This window comes from Amblyomma maculatum, chromosome 9, assembly GCF_055883805.1.
Source record: "Amblyomma maculatum isolate TAMU_Amacu chromosome 9, ASM5588380v1, whole genome shotgun sequence".
Lineage (NCBI taxonomy): Eukaryota > Metazoa > Arthropoda > Arachnida > Ixodida > Ixodidae > Amblyomma > Amblyomma maculatum.
This window is the reverse complement of record NC_139352.1, coordinates 58,314,293-58,337,741: the sequence shown is the minus strand read 5'-3', so window position 1 is coordinate 58,337,741 and position 23,449 is coordinate 58,314,293. Positions and strand designations below refer to the sequence as shown.

Genomic DNA, 23,449 nt, shown 5'->3' with positions numbered 1-23,449 from the left:
AGCAGCGCATGGGCAGTTCAGCGGGAGCTGATCTCGGGGGCCATGTGCAGTTCATATTGGTGTGAGGCGTATTCAACAGATAGCGGTAGCTGTCTAGTACAGACATCGCAATTTTGCGAACAGCTGCGTCTCCCAATAACGTTTTCAACCAGTAGCAGACGAATTTTCAACCACTCCCAGAGGGCGCCACATCTTGTGAAAAAGGCCAACTGCTTGCGCCTGATCTTCGTAGAGGCGGCAATACCGGTGCTGGTGACGGTAATGACAGCAGCAAAAGCAAAGCCAACATTCACAAGAATTGGAGAATGCATTCTCCAATTCTTGTCATTGGAGAATGACATTGTCACACATAAGGGCCAACTTAGCTGTTGTGTCACCTGAGCACGTAGTTGTGTTTCGTATTATGATTTACTGCAATTGACAATGGAAAGGAGGAATATTGCTGAGGGGTGGGCGGTGCCGGCCCGGGGCTCAACCTCGGAACCTATTGGTGGGCGTTATGTACGAATGGTATTTAACCGCACAGGATGTAAGGATAAAGATGGGACATTTTAAATCGGATCAGGATGCGAATGAATTAAGTTTCAACCTGTTTCCCGAAAGCGTGTCTGAGAAACGTCTACTACTGCTCAGCAGATAGAAAGAATCTATATAGAAGTTTAACTTTGAGGTTTGTGTATTCGCTATAGTTACTAGATGTAGCGATATGAATTGAAAACCGGACTCATCGAGTAAGTTTTTTATCACCTTTAATCAGAGCAAAAACCAGCACTAATTCTCGGAATGCTCTGGCGAACAGCATACCTGGTTGTTTAGCGCATATATTTTGTGTGAAGAATGCTGCACAACTGTATGCTCTAGAATTGCAGCTTATATGGCAGATTTGTTTAGCACAAAAAGACAATACTTGCTTGTCGAGTCATTCATCCATGCTGTTGTTCAATTAATAATTGGTCATTTTGCCACTACCAGACCTGTCTCAAACTATTCATCTCTGCGGATGCTTTCGAAAGGATAGAGAAAACAGACTAAAAAGCAGTTGTGGCTTCCGCGGAGACATATCGTGTTTTCAAGACAGCATGGTTGTAATCCGACCGTAAAAGGTACGTAGAAATAAGACCGCCAAAAACTGCAGGATATTTGCTGCTGCTACTTTGAAGCTTCTTTGGCGTCTCAGTAGAACTGCATGGCTTCCTTGTTTTCGTATCTTCCTCCTTTTTTGGAAGCTTCTGTTTCAAGGGGTCACTCTTCTCCATACGATAATAGATGCGGGAATGTGATCCTTCTTCTCTGTTCCAAGACCCGGAAGAGATAAAATCAACATTTGAGTTAGTTGGTACAGATTCACGAAAAAAAAATTGACAGCGCGACCAAGACAAAGGACAAGGAGGACGAAATATCACAGAGGCTGACTCGTAACCGAGTGCTTATTTAGAAAACGCAAGGCAACCAAACTGAAGAAAAATAGGCGCGTTTTGATATGAAAGAACTGCTAAACACTGATGAATCACTAGCAAACATGCGCTCATTCTCACTGATATGATAGCCCTCTGACGCCTCTCTAGTCGAGGGGTTCTCTAACGTTTTTGCCTCAAAGAAAGGAACCCCAAACCCGATCATTATGTGCCACCTCCCCCTCTTCTATCTGCAATCACAATCAAGCGACGTTTCTTGTGTATGGACCTGTCTTGTTTTATACAGTTTAAGCGTTTGATTCTTTTCTTGCTTTTGGCAATCAACTTTTTCTTAAGTGCCCATCGTTAACTCATATTGGAACCTGTATATCCAAGAGAAGACTGCAGAAATCCATAGTCACATTAAAGTACAAGCAGCTCACGGAATCCAGGAGTTCTGTGGAACACAGTTTTAGACCCCTGCCTTTGTCAATTGATTAGGATGGCGTAGCGAATCTGAAGCTTGAGGATCAAGTAAACGCTTACAACCACTACATTCCCTGAAGTGCTTGGCAAGGTACGAACAAGGCGCCTACTTCACAAAGACTAGTTATGCTAGTGTAAGCGCACATCAGGCAACATCAAGTTTAAAGGTTTATGTACGCCTTTTAGCATATGTTCTGCGTTATGCAAAGAAATGCTCAGTTTTCTTACGCAAGCTTGCCATAAGACATATATAGAAACTCGTGTAAATTGTTTTCGATAAGGAACCGGAGCAGGCTCGCACTCTTGTCGTTGTCGGTGAGCCATTTAGAGAAGTCCTCTTCCCTTGTTGTGGTTAGTCCCACTTCGCGCAGAATCTGTGTCCTTGATGCACAAGTCCACAGCAGGTGGCGAACATCCACTTCTGCAGCTGGTGTGGACCACTTCGGGAATGTGGTTGGTCCGATGTCTGCTTGCGATTACCATCGGCATGTTACCGACGGGGTAAGGGCCGCCCCAGTTCTTATCATTCTAAGGGAAACCTCCTCCAATCTCGTTAAGTTACGAAGGAGTGGGAATGTACACGGGGGAATGAGGGCATGTGTACTTTTCCTTAAAGAGGATGCTAAGATGGGAACAGCGGAGCGGGCATCAAAAAGGAGCCTGGTGGGGGGCGCATTAGTGTTTGCAACTTCATGTGTGAGGTGGTCAACTTTTCTCTGCTAAGCGTTTTCAGCATCGTCTTGTGCCCAATGATTCTGGATGCGTATCTTTGTTTTTTATTGAGTGCGTGAATTTCCAGGGTTACACATAGCGTCTTTGTTACTTTTTTCAGTTCTTTTATGGCGGCTAAGGAGTCTATAGATGTGGGCTTCTGTTATGGAAACTATTTTATTTATGGCCTCCATAGCATCACGGATTGCATAGAGTTCCATCACAAGCGGGTCCGGGTATTCTGAAACATATTCTTTATGTACCTTTAGTTCACTGTTTGTTGGACTAGTAGCTGCTGTTCTACCACTATTTTCTATAATTGATGCATCCCTATATGCAATACAGGTACCTGGAAGTGCATCAATCAGAGGTCGAGATGCCATCTTTTCTTTGCGACGAAGCCGAGTGGTCTTGTTTGTCGTAATAGTCGTGAATTTCCAAGGCGGCGGGTTAGCAATTGGTGTTGTTTGAACTGCCACTTCGTTGTACAAGGATGCTATGCGCATAACATGCTTTCGCTTCAGATCCCTTGTTGCCTCTCGTTGTTCAATTAATTCTGTCAACGTATTTATCTATGCAAACTCTTGAAGAATAGGAATAGGGGTAAGTTTTGGTAAGGCCATGATAGTCCGCATTGCGTTTCTATTTATTTTTTCCAATTTCGCCCACTGCCGCCTCGTGAGTCTTTGAAATTGGGCCTGGTATAGTATCCTCGGCTGTAACACCGATTGTACAAGACGTCTTGACATGTCTGCTCGAGCTCCTCGTCCCCTAGACGAAATGCGTTTTATCAAGTTTAAGGACGTCGCAGCTACTTTTTTCTTGTGAAGCCATTGTGTTCCATTGCGGGATTTGTGAATTTCTAGGCCAAGAACTCTCAACTCGTCCACCTCTTTCAATGCCTGATTTCCAACCTTTAGGGTGTCATCGCTTTCGGTGTCTTGTCTTCCTTTTCCGTCATCTTGCATGCGCTGTTTTTTCCAAGACTCGAATAAGATACCCTCGCTGGCCCATGATTTGGTTTCCAGCGATAGAGTAAAAAAGCCCATTTTCCCAACCAATCTGGCATCGGCTTTGTCGGCGAGGGAGTCGTGGAACAAAACCCACCGGCATAATTCCAGCAGGTCGTAGTTGACCGGTCACAAGGTCGTGCACAGGATAATAGTCGGGTAGCGTAACGTACTTCGACTAGGTGACATGTCTGATTTGGTAGTCACAGACAGCTTGCCTTGTCTTTGAATTAGAGGGTGAGAATTGAATCCAACCTTCCAAGACTCTTAGGTACCGAGTTAGGCACCTTAATGGCTCAAATGAAAGTTTTGATAAAAGCAGCAGCAACAACAACGTTACGGCTGCGAGCTGGTTTCTGCTTCAAAATAAGCCTTGAAACAACAACAAAAAAAAAACGTTTCACATAATCGTGCCCTACTGCGCATTTCCGGTCCTAAATAACATCTATACAGCTGTCTTAAAACGGCTAAGTAAATAAACACTCAGGCATTGGGTGCCTTCCGAACATCGCCATTAGGCAATTAACAACGAAAAGCGTAAGTTGAAGTTTGTTTTGCCACATACCCGCAATTATAGTGACAGAGCACGCTTTACAAGGGAAGCGCTACTTGTCAGATAATTAAATTTGAAAGCAATGTGGATCTTTAATTAGCTGGGTATACAAATGAGGATGGAACGGATTTACAGCGTCATTACTTACGCATGAGTCAGCATGCGTTAGCCTTAATAAATGGCTCAAATGAAAGTTTTGATGAAAACAGCAACAACAACGTTAACGCTGTGAGCTGGCTTCTGCATCGAAATAAGCCTTTAAAACATAAATACGTTTCAAATAATCGTGGCTTATTTTACTACGCTATTGTGGTCCTAAAAGACATATGTATAGCAGCCTTAAAATGGCAAAGTAAATAAACACTCACGCATTGGGTGCCTTTCGAACATCGACATTAGGCTATTAACAACGAACTGCGTAAGTTGAAGTTTGTTTTGCCACATACTCCAATTATATTGACAGGGCACGCTTTCCAGGTGAAGTGCTAGTCCCAAGATTACTATATTTGAAAGCAAGGTGGATCTTTAATTAGCTGGCAGTACAAATAAGGATGGAACGGAATAACAGCATTATTACTGACGCATGCGTCAGCATGTGTTAGCCTAATAAATGGCTCAAATGAAAGTTTTGATAAAAACAGCAGCAGGAACGTTAACGCTTCGAGGTGGCTTCTGCTTAGAAATAAGCCTTTAAAACAAATACGTTTCACAAAATCGTGCCCTACAACGCCATTACGGTCCTAAAAGACTACTATATAGCAGTCCTAAAACAGCTTAGTAAGTAAACACTCAAGCATTGGGTGCCTTCTGAATATCGACATTAGGCAATTACCAACGAACAGCGTAAGTTGAAGTTTGTTTTACCACATACTCATATTCTAATGACAGAGCACGCTTTACAGGGGAAGCGCCACTCGCCTGATCAATAAATTTGAAAACAATGTGAGTCTTTAGTTAGGTCGCTATACTAATCAGGACAGAACGGAAAAACAGCATTATTATTGGCGCATGCGTCACAATGCGTTATCCTTTTTAAATGCCTGAAATGAAAGTTTTTATAAAAACAACAGCAACAACAACGTTAAGGCTGCGAGTAGGCTTCCTGCTTCGAAATAAGCCTTTAAAACAAAAACCACTTTTGACATAATCGTGCCCTACTACTCAATTCCGGTCCTAAATAACATCTCTACAACTGTCTCAAAACGGCTAAGTAAATAAACAATCAGGCATTGAGTGCCTTCCGAACATCGACATTAGGCAATTACCAACGAACAGCATAAGCTGAAGTTTGTTTTGCCACATACTAACCATTATAATGACAGAGCATGCTTTACAGGGGAAGCGCTACTTGCCAGATTATTAAATTTGAAAGCAATGTGGATCTTTAATTAGGTGGCTATACAAATGAGGACGGCATGGAATAACAGCATTATTAATGACGGATGCCTCAGCATGCGCTAGCCTTTATAAAAAGGCTCAATGAAAGGTTTGATAAAAACAGCAGCAACAACATTAAGGCTGCAAGCTGGCTTCTGCTTCAAAATCGGCCTTAAAACAAAAAGTTTTTTCACATAACCATGCCCTACTACGCAATTCTGGTCTTAAATAACACCTATAAAGGTGTCTTAAAGCGGCTGAGAAATCAACATTCAGACATTGGGTGGCTTCCAAACATCGACATTAGGCAATTAATACCGAGCAGCGTAAGTTGAAGTTTGTTTTGCCACATACTCATATTTATAATCGCAGAGCACGCTTTGCAGGGGAAGCGCTACTTGCCAGATTATTAAATTTGTAAGCAATGTGGATCTTTATTTAGCTGGAAATACAAATGAGGACAGAATGGAATAGCAGCATTATTTTTGACGCATGCGTCAACATGTGTTAGTCTTTATAAATGACTGAAATGAAAGTTTTCATAAAAACAACAGCAACAACAATGTTAAGGCTGCGAGCTAGCTTCTGCTTTGAAATAAGCCTTTAATAAACAAAAAAACGTTTTACAGAATCGTGCCCTACTACGCAATTCCGGTCTTAAATAACGTCGATACAGCTGTCTTAAAACGGCTAAGAAAAAAAGACACTCAGGCATTGGGTGCGTTCTGAACATCGATATTAGGCAATTAACAACGAACAGCGCAGGTTGAAGTTTGTTTTACCGCCTACTCACAATTATATTCACAGAGCACGCTTTCCAGGTGAAGCGCTACTCGCCAGATTGCTATCCCAGGTAGCACAAAATGTTGGGCCCCAGTAGTTCTGATGTAGGCAAGTGGGACTGGGGCAATCATCATAAAACCTGCATCGGCCCCCATGGGGCAAAAGTGGGCAAGCCCAATATGGGCTTGTCCCTGTTCCTCATGCATGGGTTCTACAGCAGCGTTGCTCGGGCTTGTCATGCAGAGCACATTCCTGCATCCAGACCACAACGGTCCCTAGTCGGATATTTGAGGGCAATCCAACCTAAATGTGGGCTCTTTATGGGAAAGCCCTCATAAATCCGAAAGGACGCCGCCCCCATTAAATCTTTGTGGGCACAACATCGGCTTTAGTAGGGCAAAAAATGGGCATACCCACATGCTGCCCCAATCGGCCCCTTGTAGGTTACTTGAGGGCAGGTGAAATATGAGTACGACCCCAATTTCGACAAGCCCTCGTGAAGCCCAAATGAGGCAGCCTTAGCTAAACCGCTTTAGGTCCCGCATAGACTCTAAAGGAGCTGGAAAGCGGGCGTGCCCGCATGGTACCAAAATTGGTCCCTTGTGGGGACTTTGAAGGCACGTGCAACAGCAGGTGGGCTCTAGATTCCAAACCAACACCCAGCCCAATTGGGGCTGCCCACGCAAAACGGCTTTATATATCACATGGGCCGTAATGGGGTTGTAAGGCGGGAGGGCCCGCATGATACCAAAATCGGTCCCTTGTGGGGAATTTGAAGGAACGTGCAACAGCAAGAGGGCCTTAGGCTCAAAAACAACACACAGCCCAATTGGGGCTGCCCACACAAAACCGCTGTAGGTCCTACATCGGCCTTAATGGGGCTAGAAGGCGTGCGTGAAATTGTGTAATAATTCTTTCCAACCTTTATTTGTATTAGATGGTGCCCTAAATAGCTATTATAGATGATTTATATAACAGGCGTTGCCATGTTTAGTCGGTTAGAAATATTACATGGCTTTAATTCTTGCGCTCATGCAACTTGCGCTAGAAATAATAAAACATACTGATTACTAACTATTGCTCCTTATGTGGTTGCTGTGGACAGCCTGCAACTCTCGGCACATTGTTATTCATAGCCTGAAAAAGATGTACATGAAGTCATTTAGGCTAGAATAATGTGATGAATTAGTGTAAAATTTGTAATTGTGGCTGTTTAGAAAGTGCAGACATGTATAAAATATCAATTATGTGCAAAATATTGATTGGGAAAACTTGGACGAGGGCTTCCCATCAATTTCCTGCTTCGGACCCTTATGGAAATATGTGCCAAGCCCAAGTGCGGCTTGCACTATAGAACCCGGATCGGTCCTATGTCATTATCTTAGGGGCTAACCGAAATAAAAAAATGTTCATCCAGAGTGGCTGCCCGAATCTATCCAAAGTAGGACCATTGGGGGGATCTGGCGGGATTTGCCCTTTTGATAATGCGGGAAAAAGGTGGGCAGCCCCGCAAGGGCTGCCTGCATCTGTCCCTAGTGAGACCCATCGAGGCTTTGTCGACAGCCCCCTTCAGGCCTACGTCGACCCCTCTTGCATTACCCACATTCATCCCACCGGTGACCGGGGCTGTCCTGCATTGCTTACATCGGACCCACCGGGGCCCACCCTTCATAGCCCACTTTGTGCTACCTGGGTATATTTGAAAGCAAGGTGGATCATTTTTAGCTGGCTATACAAATGAGGACGGAACAGAATAACAGCATTATTACTTACGAATGCCTCAGCATGTGTTAGCCTCTAAATCACACAGGCACGCTAGTGCGGCTTCGTTGAAAGTGGGGCTTTATATCTAAGTCTAATGGTCTTAAGTGTGGTATCTTACTGCGGTACTGTAATCACGTGTAGATTAACAAAGGAGCGCAATAAAATATTAGTGATATGCCAGTAGCCCAATGCATGTATGTGAAAGAAGACTTGCAAGGGGAACCGGAAAATTGGAGCCACTAATTCTGTTGATATTATACCTTTAAATGTTGTCCTTACGTGTGCCCTCAATACTGATACGTTGCAGGGCACATATGTCAATATATTTTTCCACTCATGATCATACTGATTCCTTATCCTGTCATTATAGCATTGTTACCCTTTCTATTTTATTCGTCGAAGCGTTATATTCGTTGCGCTATAATTTTTAGCGGCACATATGCTGCGTTCCTAACCAAAACCACTCAGGTCTTTGCTTTTTTTTTTCAGAATGATACCCTGGTTCAATATAAAAAGAAAAGGCCAATGCTTTCGACTTACCTAGCTGTTCGGTCATCTGCACCATAATATGCTTCCTTGTTGACATTACTATGGGAGCTGGGAGTAAAATTCTTCATGGAAACCTCGCTGCCTCCGTTCATAAGTAGCGCATCGGGAAAGACTCAATAGATGAAGATGACGCTTCTTAATCTATCGCGCATGTTACCCTGCGGCAATATCTGCCTAGCATGGGAAATGGAAATGATCAGCCATATAGCCAGCGAGTGTCCTGCACTATCACATTTTGCAAACATTGTCATTTGCACCCGGTGAAAAATGCGGCCATCTCTTACGTGGCCTGCGTACGCTGTGCAGTCCTTGTATCCCAAACAGGTGATCTCAAGTTAATGCGCTAGGTCTATACAGTGTGCGCTTCTATACACGCTTTTTTGTGCGGAAGGAAGAAGCCTGCTCACCAAATTCCGTTTGAAAGTCAGTTGACAGCTAGTGAATATGCAGCCGCAGTGCAAGTCACAGTCCAGCGAGATATTATTTGCAGTCAAATATTTATTAGTTTTGTAGATATAACAGACCGTGCATAGCTCAACGTCATGAAGGCACATTATAAAAAAAAAAGACTAACACAAAATCCACGCTACCGGTTTGAAGCTCAAGAAAGGAGCGCAGGTTACACTCAGGCGGTTGTATATTGTCCAATCAATGGCTTCCAGTTAGCACTCCAGCACATAAATGCGGCATTCCAATTTATAAAATTTTCCTCGTTTTATGGTTTTCTTAAACGTAAGAAGTTCCTACACATCCTTTCAACACTATTGCGGGGTGCCTTTCACTCGGTTCTACGGAAGGACGGAAGCTAATATGCCTGCAAACTGGTGACGATCGATAGTGGCAGTAGCATATATCATATTATATTAATGTTACGTACTGGGTCCGTAACAAGGTGTTTATTTTCAGTTGCAGGAGCCGAGAGTCTTTCACTGCATCTCCTCAGTTGAAGGAACCGAGAGTCGAAGGCTTACCAGCCTCACTTCTTTCTTTTGTTTACCTATTTATTCTCCTGTTCGCTTACGATTCTTTGTACGTGGCAATATAACCTCACAGAAATATTATTGTCCAGAAACTACGTGTGAAGTTGTTGAGTGTTTGCGACATGCGTGCACCATGTCTGTGCACCTGCTGACTGAGTTCTCTAGAGCGTTCGTGGGAAATGGTCAAAATTCCCTTATAATCGTCATATCCTTGATGCCGTTCCAAAATATATAAATCATATTGTCTCGTGAGTACCGTTTTTAACATGTATACTAACACGACTCTCCCCTTCAATTGAACTTGTTTAAAATGGGTAAACTTAGCATTGTGGAGCTACTGTTGGAACAGCGTTGAGCAGAAAGACAAACGATTTTAGCTACTGTATTCAGGGAAAGTATTTGAGCAATGCGCGTGACTTCTAGCGAGCCACAAAGCAAAAATGATTAATTCGAGGGTGAAAGTAAGAAGCATGGTCGGTGTACCTTCAGAGGCTTGTTCTCTGTAGGTTCGCTCACACAAGCGCCCTTATTAATCAACTTTTTGAACGGAGCAGCTGCCGGCCGCTCCTTCGAGAAAAGAAGCTGTTCTCGATAGCATTTTTCTCTGTGCGGTCTACGATAATCATTTCTCTTACTGTCAGCGCGTTTAAGACGCGCTTCAAAGAAAACGTACCGACGAAGGCGCATATTTTAGATTTAAACTCTGGCGAAGTAAATGAAATAGAAGCCAATTAAACACAGATTGTTGTAATTATGGGGTAGTGGCTGATTTTGCGCTTGCAAGCGATGTGCAAAAAAAAAATAACAATTAGGAGCAACTGTATAACTCTAGTTCTGCTATAGTTGCTGCAGTGCGCACTTTTTATTTCTCAATTTCAGCGAAACAGCTATTGACTTGAGAAGGATTACATTGTAAAATATAAAAGAGTACGAAACACCTGCGTCTGGCTGACGCGGAGAGTTAGAAGATAACACTCTTTAGTTTTTTGTGACCACCTCAAAAAGGATCGCCACCAAAAATAAGCAAATGTATTTCGTTCTGATTTTGATGATATTTGCTGTGCTCTGACAGGAGCCGCGTTTACATGAATGCGACAGTAGTGAATCGCATTTCCTAGTGCTTGAAGGGTGATGCTATACGCCAGTGTTTGCACTCAGAACAGTGTTATTTTTGCTTCAAAATGGCAGCACATCATGGGTCGTATAGAAGCCAAAGAGTTTCCAGCGCAACCAGATTCAATTTCTTCCCATTGTTTATGCCCTGTTGGACGAATGCTTTGCGGTCATTCATCAGATTCAGAACATGATAATGCAAATTTTTGTCAGTTTTAACATGACAGTCGCAGTAAATTTCTTCCCGTAATTCCTACTTAATACAAACCTTTCTCGCCTCAATCCGTTTGCTTGTGGCGGTTTGCAGCTACGCACTTTTTTATCGAATTACACACGCTTTTGTCAACGCGAAGCGTTATGTAGGTGTTCATATGCGATGTGATGTGCAACTTGTCGCATTCGTGTAAACGTGGCTACATTTTTAAGTCGAACACAATGCGAAAACGCTCACTAGTGCACGTGGCCTGAGCTATGCCTTGGGCTCTGCTTCGTAGTTATTTTTCACTTAGTGATTTATATCCATATATTTATTCATTGCGATACGCAGGAAGAATATGATACACATGCTTGAAATGCATATGTATGCAAATTAATTTCCCCACAAGGTTGGTATGAACAGAGGTGAACGTTCGGCTTGCGGCGGCAATGATCCCTTAAAAGACGTTAATAACTGCTTATTCTTTGATCTCCCGACGTTTTGAAGTGAGAGCTTAACTACGTGAGGTAAAGCCAAGGTCATCATCTACTTCCAACGTCCTTCAAACCACTTCGATGTCAAGTTGCAACTTAAGCCGCAACTACCTTGTGCAGTTACGTTTCCACCACAGGTCAATGTCAAGAACAAAGGTCAAAGGTCGACTGAAGTGGGAAGTAGCTTAACGCGTGGGCAGCTGCGTGGCGAGACACATGATCGCTGGCGTCTGTATCGAGTGTATATATATATATATATATATATATATATATATATATATATATATTTATATGCACGCCGCGCACTTGGGCCGGAGCCACGCCATGGACTCGGAGGAAGAGCAAGCAGCCGTGCTCGTTACGGTCGTCGGTTGGCTGAATCTCACGATCCAGTTGCAAGGTGAAAGTTTGCGGAGGGGAAGAGAAGGGGATAAAGCCAAAAAAGCGGAAGAAATGCCGCCGCGATGTTGCTGCAGGGCGTGAGCGACGAGCCGCACAGAACACCGACAGAAATTACCGAAAAAAAAAATGAAGGCGAGGCAATTTGCACCAATTCGTAAAATGAGGCATTCGATCTGTCTCAGTGTAATCATGCTTCAGCTATCGCTTCACACTAGGTTTAAGCGAAGCTAAAGCACAGCCGAATTTTCTTTATAATTTGGTTTGGTGGTCTGGTAAATTTCTGAGGCGATGATTTGGCAAAATATTTCCTATACATGAATCGGGAGGACACTTCATATTTCTGGACATGGCAAATAAATAGCTCGAAAGTGCCGGCAGCGCTTTAGCGAAATGTGAGTGTTTTACGTCACTCTGCCCAGTGGCCTGAAAGCTCCCGTAATACAGTAATACCCGCAACACCAGAATATATACGTCTGCACAGTAATTGTTATAAAGCAGATCAATGCAAAACGTCGTTCAATATTCGCAGCATAAAGATATGAAATGTCTGTTCAAGACGAAAGAATCCTGAGCTTGGCACCATTCCTTGCTGGGTTCATGTACAGATTGAGGAATGTTGTCGTTGCAGATTCAGGCTCCGGGATGTAGCACAAAAATCAGGCGGACATCTTTGCAGCATACAAAATACTGAGGCTGCGCTTGCTGGCGCGGAGCGCCTTTGATGTTCAACTCTTTCATTGAGGCTGGAGGTTGGAAGCACAGAGCCTGAGGCGCACGTCAAGCGGTTTGTTTTCTGGCCTGCTCTTCAGTGACGAAGGCGCATTCAGAAAGAATGCAGTAGAAAAAGTACCGTCTGATATTAACAGTGGTAACGTGTTACTGTATAGTTAACACTAATGAAAAAAAAAATTAAGCGAATGTTTCAGCTTCACCGTAAGATTAGATGTTGAATACGGTCATTTCCTTCTGGTATATGTTTTAGTCGGTTTGGTTTTGGGGAATGGACTTACACTCTCAGCTACGGCGCTTAACGTACAGTAACTTATAGTTTAACTACGTATGTCGTTGGTTCGAATCTCTCTCCTAAAGTTGCCTCCAACTTGAGTAGCAGATGGATGCTAAATCGAGGGGGGTCTAAACTGTATGACACAAAACGAATGCTGAGCAAATAACGGTTGCGTTAATATTTGGCACGAAGCGAATTCCGTAGTTATTTTTCCGAAACAATTTTCTGAATTCTGGGCTATGGCTTCAGCGGCGCCTATTGACCGAACGAGTTGTCTGCGCTACCCCGCTGAACTATGTGTTGCCTTCCTCCGCGCTCATCAAACAACATTAGAAAATTAGGCAGTTACTCGCATCTTTGTGGACTAACAGTATGGAAACGTAGGTGTAGGACTAATGGCAATGCTCTTTGTGCCATGCGGCTTAACGTCATCGTGTAACTGTGTGGGGTTTCACGTTTTCACTTTCTGAGTCCGGATAGAGCGAGGAGGTGATATCTAGCGACGTAAGCCAGAATTAACGCCTCAGTAATCATTTCATACTGCCAAGAGAAAACAAAGGTGATAAAAAAAAAAATTAACGTAATAAGTAATTGCATTTACTCACAGGCTCTACATTTGTCATGTAATAAAAAAACTGAACAGCGAAGGGAGACGCAAAGTTTTCATCTCTATTGCAGCTTTAATTTCACTGATTTAGATGCATTTGTTCTTCTAAAACAGTCGTAAATGTCCATTCCACATAATTTCTATCAGCGTTTCTATCTATTTATTTCGATTTCACATTTGATATTACCAGTGGTTGTTTGCGACGACAGCAATGGCGTCAAGATGACGTCAGAGCCAGGAAGCAAAGTCGCTGGTTAGCTACATCAACAAGGCAGTGCCCAACCGAGGAGAGACTGGAGAAAGGGTAGAAAAATTAAGCTTGTGAAAGAAATACACCTGTTTGCGGGTTGAATAATTTTTTTTTAAAACAAAATGTGGGTACTTGTGGCCTCAGGAACAGCACGGCGTGAGTAGAATAAAATGATGAGAACAATACTGCTTTTTTTATTCAAAACATGCGGTCGCGCTCCTCAACGCCCTGAATGAGGCAGGGTAATTTCGTACTGAACCGTATCCGCGGCATTTTCTATTCGCGAAACTGCTAATTCATTCTATTACCTGTAGAAGAATCAGGAATTCTCCTGGATAACCTGGTGGAAGTGTCCTAATCTATTGTCGCGGTAATCAGCAGCGGTATGTGCGTTAGAAGGTTTCGAAACACATGATGCTTAGTCGAGCTTCGTGTTACCTGCACGAAATTTGTATCGAACACCATTTATGAGAGCACCAAACATGGGAGGCACGAAGAAATAACAGAGCAAAAACGTGGTAAAGGTGCATCTAGACACCTTTATTTCTCGCTTCTAACAGCGGATTGTATTCTTGGTGAATTTATGTCTCTATGTGAACTCAGCGTTTTTAAAATGCATGTTGACTCTAATAGAAGGTTCGGCAAACGAAAGCCTTATACGAGATCTTCTTTCCAATGGGTGTTTGTTTAGAAAATCACTAGTCAACCGCGCTTTAATTCTCCTCACATACGTTTAGTTTGGAAGAGATAACTTACCCATGAGTTATATCTTTCAAACTCTACTCATCTATTAGGAGCTCGACGATGCGCCGCACCTCTCTACGACTGCACTCACTCCACCATCTTCTGGGCCCGTTGCCTCCTCTGCAGACCTGTTCTTCCGCTCTATCGATGCAATGGATGTAGCTTCATGATCCAGAACGGCATCACTTAGCGCTTGCAAATCCCTTGGTTTTCGCCTTGTGACAAAAACAAAATCGCTCCATTCACTTCAGTACAACGCCACCTTAATAAGATTACACGAAAGAACGTCGATCGACTTTTGTTTCTCTGGATTTCCGTTCTGGGTTTCATCAGGTCCCCATGGAAGCGGTCGATAGCTTGAAGTGTATACCTATATGTTATCTGATAGCTTTTGCGAATTTACTTTTAAGTATTTTGACGTTTTCTATTCTCCGGTGACATATGATGGACATCATTTTGCGTGAACGAAAATGGAAGCCATGTCTTTGCAAACTCGACGTTTCCCCGTTTTTTTTTTTACTTTAATACCTACCTATACCACCTGAAGCGCGCCTTGATCTGCTTTTCGGACATCGGCCTGCAGTTGAATTTAATTAACCTGCCGTATTGGTGCGCGAAAGTTGAGCAATTTAGGGCACATTGTCTCTGGGGAAGGCGTCTGCCCAGACTCGACCAAACTTTGTGCCATCGCTGTCATTCTGAAATCTACCTTCCTTAAATACCTTATCAACTCTTGGTCGTGCTTTTACGTTCATCTCTATATTCGAAACTTTGTTTTCATTGATGTTCCTTTTTGTTCGGAAGGTCGGTCTTTTCTCTGTGGTGACGCGCATGCGACGACGCCTTTAATACCTTCCGCCACACCCTCACGACACCGCCCATTTTTCCACCCCAACTGTCCCTAATAGTTCCGTACAGACACCAAGGGTGTTGGTGTCGGCACCATACTTGCCCAGTGCAGATCTGTATTTGCTAAATGCATCGTTATGTACGCAAATCCGCATGATCATGAAGGCTGAGTCCAATTACTCAGTGACTGAAGGGTTATCCTGTCGCTTGGACCCTTGCAAAATTCAGCCTTTTGCTCTTTGACAGCAATTTTGAAGGCATGGCGACCTAAACGAGCCCGACGACTACCTGGCAAGGTGTGTCTTAATCTGCAGGAATGTGTCATGCGAGTAGACCACACCGGGTAAACGCACCAAATTAGGACGTCGATGGCCTTTATTCACGATCAGTTTCAAGTGAGGTCACCAACCTTTCTTTATTTGAAGCTTATATACACTCGTGTCAGATCAGAGACGTGCCTTCAGTGCAGTGCGAAGTCCGTTCAATCACCTCTCTTTTTCATTAGCTCTTCAACACAGCGGCTGCTCAACCATCGCGTGCTCTCCGCCGCCATGCTTTCCACTTCGCTATTCCTTGCAAATCATTTATCACCTAAACTAAAGAGCAGATGGTTTCAAATGGCTGTTTGATAACAGCGTTACCGAAGACCTTGACTGTGCCCTTGCTGACATGCCCTTCGTTTAAGTCTCATCCAACTAATCAAATTGAAGTCTAGTTCTTCCCTATGAAACGTACTTCTACAATACCGCTATGCAGTCCCCTACTCACTTTTCTGCTCTCTATATTGTCTAAGTCCTCCACCTTTCTGCTCCACTTGATGCCGTTCTTCCTTATAAACCTGACACATCTGATTATACTGCAGTTTCTGAAGCAGTCCGACACGCAGTAGGCTGTCGCCAGATCGCCCACTCACTCACGGCTGTAACCAAGTATACCAGCAAAATCCCGCCATGATAATCTTTACGCAATATCACACTTCCCCTCCGGCAGCATTGTTATGCTCTTAATGCCTTCTGGCGCTTGTAGACTTAAATTATTTGGCCAAGAATAATGGCCCCTGTCATGTACTGGAGGGCTTGGTTTTTAAATACTATAGGGCATCGAAGGCTTTCTATGATTTTCGCTCATGTGGATGCTAGACAGTTCAAATGCACTGCCTTAAGTCAATCTACAACACGGGGATGTTGCCTACGACGTAATCGCTAGGTATGCTTTCTTTCGCGGGATAGTTTCAAAGGCGAAGATGAGCGTTCTTAACATTATTTTCAGCGGCATCGCTCGCCGCTACTCCTTTCCTCGCAGATGCTTTGAATACACCTCATTACGCCAACAGAAACTACGTTGCAAAAGGAAAAACCATGTTACAGAACGAACAGTCCTTAATGTGGCATAAAGGATATTCAATTTATGCCAGTGAAAGAATATCTAGATGTTTCTGTGGTGATAAAGGTGTAGGAGAGACTAAAATTTCTTCAGAGAAAAATACGCTTGTATGACAGGGAAAACATTTGCTTTTTCGGTAGACGATTCCCCGAGGTGTTGACTGGGAAGAATCCTGATTATTAGGAGGTGAGGGAGGTAGATACTGTAGGCTGTACATGAAAAAAAAAACACTGCCAAAAAACCAATTCGCTTGTTCATTGCAAGTTTACACAGGCGCTGTCTCCCCAGCCTTCCACTCGCCGCTCCTTCAAAATCCCTTTGTACCTTTCTCCATTGCATATAGCTCGTCTTGACGGCGCCTCTCCGCCTTTCTCCTCTCCTCCCAAGCCTTGACGTCACGCATGGCATCCATTAGGGGGAGGGGGGGGGGGGTGATTGGGCAATGCCATGTGACACATTTAAGCTTTTTGCTAGTGTTTGTTACTTTGCTATTGAGCACGCGCGCACTTTTCTGCAGGATGCTGGTGCAAGAGAAGGCGCACAGCTTGAAAAAAAAAATAAAAATAAAAACTCGCCGCTGTATAGTTCTGTCCTCATTTTTTCTGGGTTCTCTTCTTGAAGCCATCTGATGTTCAGTGTTAAGGGCTATCACACCGATGAAATAAAATAAATAGAAAGGGTTTATGAAAGAGGTACCTGCTTTGTGTGGATTACAGAGAGCACTTTATATTTCCATGGTCAAACTGTGAATTGCATTGGAATGTAAAGAGTTTTTACAAAAAATCATCCCGCTTTGAATAAGCCAGGATGACGCTGAAAAAAAAGCCTCTGGCTCGCATTGCAACATTCTAGAGCAGTTTCCTTTCTTACTTTTAAGTAAATAGCGCACTACCACTCACTTGTCATTGGACGCCTGAGCTACTCCTTGAGGTAAGTGGTGAACGAGGGAGTGAAAACAAAAGATGTCCTACAGTGGAAGGCTGCATCCTCTAATGTGCACTGACACCGCACAGCAGGCTCGTGCGCGCCTTTGCGTTTTGACTCCACTACGACGATCCAGGACGACGAGGATAAAAGAGATTCTTTGTTTAACGGCGCAGAACGCGTTGCTTTGCGCGCTGGGTGAGTCTTTGTGCACTTCGCTTGGGAGCGGCGGCATCCGACAAGAGACGAAACAACGCACTGTTTTGGAATGTTGCTCTTCTCTGGCGCATGGGCAGCGAGCCGCCCCGTGGTTGGCCGAGCGAGAGTACGCAATGTGAGTGAGAGGGAATTTTGAGCTCTGGATGCTTATGGAAGGGAAAAGTAGTATGTGGCTTTTAGTACCCTGAATATAGGTACACCTGGCCTGCAACATGCGGAAACGTGCTACATCCGATATTATTTCTGTGACAAACGACTTCTACGCCATCATCTACTAGCCCCGTTCCTATCATATACGCTAGCTGTCAAATCGTGAATAATTACTAACGAAAGGAGACAGTGATCCGTCTACAAGCGACAAAGGGCGAGACAATCAACCAAATTAATTTAAAAGCGCGTACCTCTCTCAGCTCCTGGCCACATTGGAAACATGAACTTGGTCGTGCTGCACCGCTGTTTTAACTAATTCTTCGCAGTATGCATCCGCCTATGTAATCATCAAACCAATGTAGCTCAGCAGACATTTTTTAGTAGGAAGTCATTTCACGACTTCAATTGAGATCACTCCTTTCTAATTATTTGTGCATCAAAATATCGCTTGGTTACCCGGGACATAAAAAAACCCCTTTAGCTTGGGCCACTTAGCATAGGCCAATATGTGCAGTGCACGAGTTTCAGACGCGCCTGTCCCTCTAAAAGCAACATCTTTATACAACAACATTGAATCAGAGCTTTGGATGGCAGCCAGGTTATTTATTAGTTTATTGTACCGGATCTACCCTTTTACTAGCTGCTTTATTCATAACAAATGAGCATTGATTATATGTAAGAGAAAAACTGTGAGTCCTACGCAAGTGTGCTGTTCGATTGCAGTAACTGTGCGCTGAATTTATATTTTATTATTTACGTTGAAGATGTGCAAGGGTTGCAAAATGACTGCAGCGAACTTAGGAAGGGAAGCAGGGTACTTTTTTGTGGCTGTAGAAAAACAGGTTCCACTAAGCTATCCGTTTTAAAACAACTAGCGCACTAAACGAGACACGTTATTAAAATTGCAGAACATTTTATCTCACGTGAGAGGTCTTCATGAGGCGCTAAAGCAAGCTCAGACGATGAAAAAAGAGAGAAGCTTGACAAAGGCTTTTAACTATAATCTACTTGAGCGTATGCGGCTGGTTAACCTCAGAATAAGGGCGTTAATATCTACGAGTTAACGTACTCGGCGACTGTTGCTCTTGGCATTGCCGAAGAGAAGGAAATGCGCGTGAAGAGTTCGCAACTACGTCATTCAGCTATATACTGCACCGTCAAAACGAGGCGCCTGACCGCTTGGCACGTCGCTCTGCCTGTTTATCATTTTATCATATATTTTATCTCTGCAGCAGGAGCTCAAAATTAACCCTTCTTTCAACTGGGTATGCCTGAAAATTTTTGTAGTTCAAAGAAAATAATTTGTTTTCTTTGAACATGAAGATTTGGCATTAGTGCTAAATATATTGTCACCAACACACGTAGCAACAGAACAACCGAGCTGCCCTTTTTTAATCAAGCGAAGCTCGAGACAGACGAGGACGACGCTCAGCCACGCGCCAAGACGTTCGGCCACTTGGTGGCGCTAGAAGATGGGCAGCGGTGTGGCATTGCCCCCCTTCCAGGAGGCATCGACCCGATGCCGCAAACGTAAGGGAACAATAGAAAAGCGGGGCAAGTTATGCGGGAGTCTCTGGCTCTGATTTGGACCCTAAAATTGTTTAACGACTGTAATAAGGCTTCATTCTGGCGACGTGAACTATTTCAGACTTCGGATGCCGAGAGGAGCGGACAGTGCCTTGTGGTAACACCTCGTAGTTCACCGCGCTGAGGCGACGGAGCACCTCGTAGGGTCCAAAGTAACGGCGCAGAAGCTTTTCAGAGCGCCCTCGCAACCGTATTGGGCTCCAAACCCAGACTTGATCGCCGGGTGTGTAAGTCACCTCTCGGTGTCGCAGGTTGTATCGCTGGGCGTCGTGTACTTGTTGGTGCCGAATTCGCTGTCGGGCAAGTTGGCGTGCGGCTTCTGCGTCACGAATAAATTGGTCAGCCCCCACGACAGTGGAGGGAACAGAATCCGGAAGAAGCATGGCATCCAGCATAGTGAAAGGTTCGCGTCCATGGACCAAATGAAATGGAGTGAAGCGTGTGGTTTCCTGAAGCGCAGTGTTGTATGCGAACGTGATGTATGGCAGAATTCGGTCCCACTTTCCATGATCCTCGTCTACATACATAGAAATCATGTCGGCAATTGTCTTGTTAAGCCGCTCAGTTAGTCCATTAGTTTGAGGATGATAGGCAGTTGTTTTTCGGTGGGTGGTGCCACTGAGTCGAAGGACCTCGCTCGTGAGTGCCGACGTAAACGAGGTTCCCCTGTCAGTTAAGACGATTGTTGGGGCGCCGTGACGGAGTACAATGTTATGAATGAAGAAATGCGCAACTTCCTCTGCGGTACCACGGGGAATGGCCTTGGTCTCACAGTAGCGGCTGAGGTAGTCAGTGGCAACCGCTATATACCTGTTACCCATTGAGGACTTTGGGAATGGGCCCAGTAAGTCCATGCCTACCTGTTGAAATGGGAATTTTGGGGGATCGATAGGCTGCAGGAGGCCAGCTGGTTTAATGGGCGGTGTCTTCCGCCGCTGGCACTCACGGCAGGTACGGACGTAGCGGTGCACAATGGCAGCTAGCTTGGGCCAGTAGTACTTTCGGCGTATCCGTGCCAATGTGCGAGAAAAACCGAGATGGCCGGAAGAAAGGTCGTCGTGGCACGCACGAAGAACTTCGTCATGAAGCGTGGTGGGTACTACTAGCAGATAAACAGTTTCTGTTGGACCGTAGTTCTTCTTGTAGAGCACACCATCGCGCAAGCAAAATGACGACAGTCCGCGCCTGAAGAGCTGAGGAGGAGATGACCCGGTTCCTTCGAGGTATTCGATGAGGGGCAAAAGTTCAGAATCGGCCCGCTGCTTTCGGGCTAACGTGGACGACGTGATAACACCGAGGAAAGCGGTATCGTCGTCGCAGCCGTCCGTGTGGCAGGGAGTAGGGGCGCGGGACAGACAGTCAGCATCACTGTGTTTCTTGCCGGACTTGTGCACGATAGTAATGTCAAATTCTTGCAACCGAAGGCTCCATCGAGCAAGCCGACCCGATGGATCTTTCAAGTTTGCCAGCCAACACAGTGAGTGATGGTCGCTCACGACACGAAACGGACGACCGTACAAGTACGGACGAAATTTCATGACTGCCCACACGACAGCGAGGCACTCCTTTTCCGTAGTTGAATAGTTAACTTCCGAACGGGACAAAGTGCGACTGGCGTAAGCAATGACGCGTTCTGCACCGTCCTGCCACTGAACAAGGACCGCACCGAGGCCAATGTTACTGGCATCCGTCTGCAGTTCCGTGTCAGCCTCTTCGTCGAAGTGGCCAAGTATAGGTGTACATTGGAGACGGGACTTGAGTTCCGCGAAGGCTTGTTCCTGGTCGGGGCCCCAAACGAACGGTTCAGCGTCTTTTATCAGGCGGGTCAGAGGCTCAGCGATCTTGGAGAAATTGTGAACAAAGCGACGATAGTACGCGCAGAGGCCGAGAAATCGACGCAAGCTTCGTTTATCTTCTGGTTTGGGGAATGAAGCGACAGCGGCCGTTTTTTCTGGGTCTGGGCTAACACCTCGAGCGCTGACAATGTGGCCGAGAAATTTCAGCTCATTAAAAGCGAAGTGGCATTTTTCGGGTTTCAGAGAGAGACCAGCAGATCGGATGGCCTCGAAAACAGCGCGCAAGCGTTTCAGGTGCTCTTCGAACGTGTCCGAGAAAATTACAACGTCGTCGAGATATACGAGGCATGACTGCCACTTCAGGCCAGAGAGTACGGTGTCCATCATTCGTTGAAATGTGGCAGGGGCCGAGCACAGGCCAAACGGAAGCACTTTAAACTCATACAAACCGTCCGGCGTAATAAAAGCGGTCTTCTCGCGGTCTCGCTCGTCAACCTCTATTTGCCAATATCCGCTGCGGAGGTCAAGTGACGAAAAGTAAGTGGCATGGCGAAGGCGATCGAGGGAGTCGTCTATGCGCGGCAGGGGGTACACATCCTTTTTCGTGACGTTGTTGAGGCGTCTATAATCAACACAGAACCTCAAGGTTCCATCCTTCTTCGCGACAAGGACAACAGGCGAAGCCCACGGGCTCGTCGACGGCTGGATAACGTCGTCCTGGAGCATTTCTGTTACTTGGCGGCGGATGGCGTCACGTTCTTTTGAAGACACCCGGTAAGGACGCTGGCATAGTGGACGTTGGTCGTCGGCAACTATAATTCGGTGCTTCGTTAGGGGCGTCTGTCGGACCTTGGAGGTTGATGCAAAACAATCGCGGAACGAATTGATAAGATTCTCTATGCAGCTTTTCTGACTGGGCAAGACGCGTGGGTTCAAATCGGTCTGAATGGCTGTAGACGTCGCATTGTCGAGGTCTGACGTGTTGGATAAAGCGTACTGGCCTGTCCATTCTCCAAGTTCTTCAAAATAAGCTACCGTCGTGTTCGCCGTCAAATGTTGGGGTTCACACGTGAAGTTTGTCACTAACACTTCGGCTTGCCCACGGACGAGTTCGACAAGGCCCCGAGCTACACAAACTTGTCGAGTGAGAAGCAGTGACATGTTAGCTTCGGCAATGCCACGCGTGTCGGTGCTGTGATCACATTTGACTGTGACGAACTTGCTCGTCCTCGGAGGGATTGTTATGTGGTCGTCAGAGACGCGCAACATTGTTTTCCGGAAGTCCGTGTTGCTGTCAACGGCTCGCTTGGTTGAAAACGATACTGTGAGCTGCTCCCGAAGGTCTATAACAGCACCATACTCTTGCAGAAAATCCATGCCTAGAATCAGATCTTTACAGCAGTCTTTTAATACGGCAAAGGTGCCAGTGAAAGTAAGACCGCAGATCTCTATGCGGCAAGTGCACATGCCAATCGGCGTCATGACATGGCCACCGGCAGTGCGCATCATTGGCCCAGACCAAGGCGTCAGAACCTTACGGAGTGTCGTTGCTAGCTGGCTGCTCATGACGGAAAAATCGGCGCCGGTATCCACAAGTGCGGTCACATCCCAACTGTCGGCGGTTACGAAAATTTCCCCGGAAACAATGCGTTCGCAGCACGTCGGTAAGTTCGTCGGATCGGGTTGTCGCCGCTCGGGCCGTCGCGTCAAATCGTCGGGTGGAGGCTGTTTATTCTGAGCCGTAGCGGCGGCCTCACCCCCGGAGGTCGCCGTGTTTAGTTTTCCCGGTGAGGGGACGTACCTCTGAATTGCCCAGAGGAGGAGTTTCGACTTGGTGACCCAAAACGCCTCGGGGATGATGATCGCGGCTGCCGTTGCGGTGACGTCGGGTGCATCTCGTTAGCAGCGAGGTATTCCTCAATCTCCTGTGGTCTTTCTCCATAGCGAGGTCGAGGCGCGTTCGGTGGAAATCCTCTTAAGCCCATTCTCCGGTATGGGCAATTGCGTAGAATGTGGCCAGGCTCGCCGCAGTGATAACAGAGCGGCCGTCTGTTGGGTGTGCGCCACAAGTGCGCCTTGCTGATGGCGGGACGCTGGTCTTGCTGCGGCTCGACGGGGCGCA

At 45.4% G+C, this 23,449-nt stretch overlaps 1 protein-coding gene across 1 annotated transcript in view; it reads left to right on the top strand.

Moving 5' to 3' along the window:
- The window catches only part of LOC146179124 (uncharacterized), a 149,260-nt gene that overhangs the window by 20,263 nt on the left and 105,548 nt on the right, over positions 1–23,449 (top strand). The gene's annotated exons all lie outside the window — the stretch shown is intronic.